General features: G+C 49.0%; 1 long non-coding RNA gene across 1 annotated transcript in view; it reads right to left on the reverse strand.

Moving 5' to 3' along the window:
- LOC109291970 overlaps positions 1–1,993 on the reverse strand; it is a 22,841-nt gene extending 20,848 nt beyond the window's left edge. Inside the window, exon 1 of the long non-coding RNA XR_002096003.1 lies at positions 1,983–1,993. This is a non-coding gene — a long non-coding RNA (uncharacterized LOC109291970). The remainder of the gene's footprint in view (positions 1–1,982) is intronic.
- Positions 1,994–2,778: the final 785 nt, after the last annotated feature.

The following is a 2,778-nucleotide window of genomic DNA, read 5'->3' on the forward strand; positions in this document are numbered from 1 at the left end:
ATCACTTTTCAGGTTTGGCCATCACTTCAAAGGGAAGGTAGGATTTTTGGGTTCCATTCTCATCTCTGCTCCCATATTGCTGAATGACCACAGATAGGTCAATCTTCAAGAAGAGTCAATATTCCCCACCTACGGATACCCTTGGGTCATCCCCTGGAACAGTCCATGCCTATGAGAATTGCAGAGGCTTACCATAGCCTTTCTGGCACAGAAACAATAGTGCAGTAGAGACAGATTAAGTCCTCCTTGTTGGGAAGAGAAGGACATGCAGTGATTTGAGCAGGATGCTGGATGCCAGGACTTCCTAGGCTGTACCCCTACTTCTGAGTCTATTGGCTATATGAGGATGCAAGCTTCTTGGGTTCCCTTTCTGGCTCTGTCACTATCCAGTGCTGTACTTCTCTTCTCTGTGTTGCAGTTTCCTTTGTTGAATGAGAACAGGGACACTTCCTTTATAGGTTAAATGCATTTTTGCATTTACAAGGCAGCTTTTTCTTGCATTCCGCCATTTCACTTATGCCCAGGGCTATCCCATCCTTTGGACTAATGCAGCAGTCAACCAGGGCCAAAAGAATTGAAGCAATGGCATTTGTAAAACTGATTATTGGAACACTGCCTTCTGATTGGTCACTGCAAAGTTACGTGAATGGTGGGACTGTTGGTGAAGTAGTCCAGGTTTGGCCTTGTATTGATTGGGGTGGGGGGGTCCTACAAGTCTACATGAACCATCAGTGGACCTTGGGAGTCTTGAGCCTCTGTCCTCTGCTTCAATTACTGCACTAAACTTTAAAGCCCTGAAAATATGGCTCAGGCTGAAATTCATACCTTCAGGGACAGAGGGGGGTGGAGTATGCTCATTTTTCCATTCCCTCTAAGCTCAGCTCCCAACTGTGTCTATTTGGGTACCTATTAGGTCTCTCCATGGAATCTGTCTAACCATTCTGTGACAGATGTAGATCTAGATGATACTGACGCACAGATCTATCTCTCCATGCAAGCTTTGTATAAATCCTATGCATAGGTAGTGGATTCTTTGCTGGAAAGCCTCCTCTAGGCATCCTCCAGTGCTCCCAAAGTCCAATATATCTTGTAGATGAGCATGCTGGGAAGAGTTGATTGTAAATTTCACTTTAATCTCGAGCTGGACTGCACAGGAGATGGCAAGTTCCCCCTTTCCATTGTGTTCACCTAACTGAGATGCAAGTGGGCCAAGTTTGGACAAGGAGCTGGGACTCTCAGCCAAGTCTCTGCCTAGTTAAACTCTAAACCCAAGATGGGTTGTACAGTGAGAGACTCATGCTCTTACAAGTACCAGGAGAGGCTCTGGCACCTTGACCCATTGGCTCCCAACTCAGGAGCCTTGACTTCTCCACACCTCAGCACCCTCAAACCTCAATTCCTTGGAGTCTGACTGTGGCCTCAATACCTCCAGTTCTCAGTCCTTCAACCCCTCAGTGCCAGAACTTGAATCCTTGGCACCTGACTCCTGCGCCTTGACCCCCGCCTACAAGCCTCAACCCCTCAGAGCCTGACTCTGGCCTCAGCACCTCTGGTCCTTGATCCTTCAATGGCTCAGTGCATGAAACCTCCATGACCAAACACCTCCATGTATGTCTTAACATCTTGGCTTCTGACTCTGGTGATTTGACCCTTTGGACCTATGTTGCATCTGTCTTCAGCACCTCAAATACTCGGCAACAGATTGGTGCCTAACCATTCCATGCCTCAAACCCTCAGGGCCTGACTGGCACCTAGACCCCTCCAAGCCTTATTCCCTTAGCTACTGACCTGGCGTTTTGGCCCCTCTGTGCCACATCCTCTCCAAAACTCAACCTCTCAACCCTTCAACCCCTCAGTACCTCATGCCTCCAAGAACCACGCCCCCCGATACTCAACACTTGGCTCCTTAATGCTTCAAATCCTCAGCACCTTGGGAACTGAATCACATGCCTTGACTCCACTACATCTCAACCCCTTGGCACCCAAGGGGGTGTCTCAAATTCCTCTGTTTTTCAACCCTGCAACCCTTTGGTGTTTGACTCTGGCACCTTGATCCTTCCATGCCTCAATTCTTCAGGGCCTGACTCTGGCACCTCAACACTTCAGACTCAACCCCACAAGCCCTTGGTGCCTGACTCTAGTGCTTTGGTCCTTCCATGACTCAAAACCTCGGCATCTAACTGTGATATCTTTTATTAGACCAACTGAGTAGTTGGAAAAAAGTTCTTAGCAAGCTTTCAGGGGCAGTCACCCTTCATCAGCCATAGGGAGTCTCTGACCACCAGAGCTCAGGCCTCATTACCTCCAACAGACTCTACCTCTCCCAGACTACAGGCCCCTGGCTCTGCTTCTTCACTCCCTTTGTGAGCTATGGGTCTCTGACCCTGGTTCTTGCCCCTTATGGGCTATAGGTCTCTGATGCTGCCTGCCTCATCAGTCTGTGACTGTGGCCCTGCTCCTTGGCCTTTACCCCTATCCCTTGGGCCCTAGACACACTCCTGGGTCAATTGAGATATCCACCACTCTTAGTCTCAATCCCTAAACCACTGGTCTTGCCTACCCCAGCTCAGGTGCTTGTCAACCCTTCCACTCAGAAGTTCCTCTCTGCATAGTTTCCAGGTCAGATTGCCTCCCCCATTCAGACCCTGGGCCTATATCCTCTAAGCTCAGCCTTTTCATAGTTTCATAGTTTCATAGTTTGTAGGGTTGGAAGGGACCTGAGCAGATCATCAAGTCCGACCCCCTGCCATGGCAGGAAAGAGTACTGGGGTCAAACAA

Source organism: Gavialis gangeticus, unplaced genomic scaffold (genome assembly GCF_001723915.1).
Source record: "Gavialis gangeticus isolate Ggan-Ray unplaced genomic scaffold, GavGan_comp1, whole genome shotgun sequence".
NCBI classification, from domain to species: domain Eukaryota; kingdom Metazoa; phylum Chordata; order Crocodylia; family Gavialidae; genus Gavialis; species Gavialis gangeticus.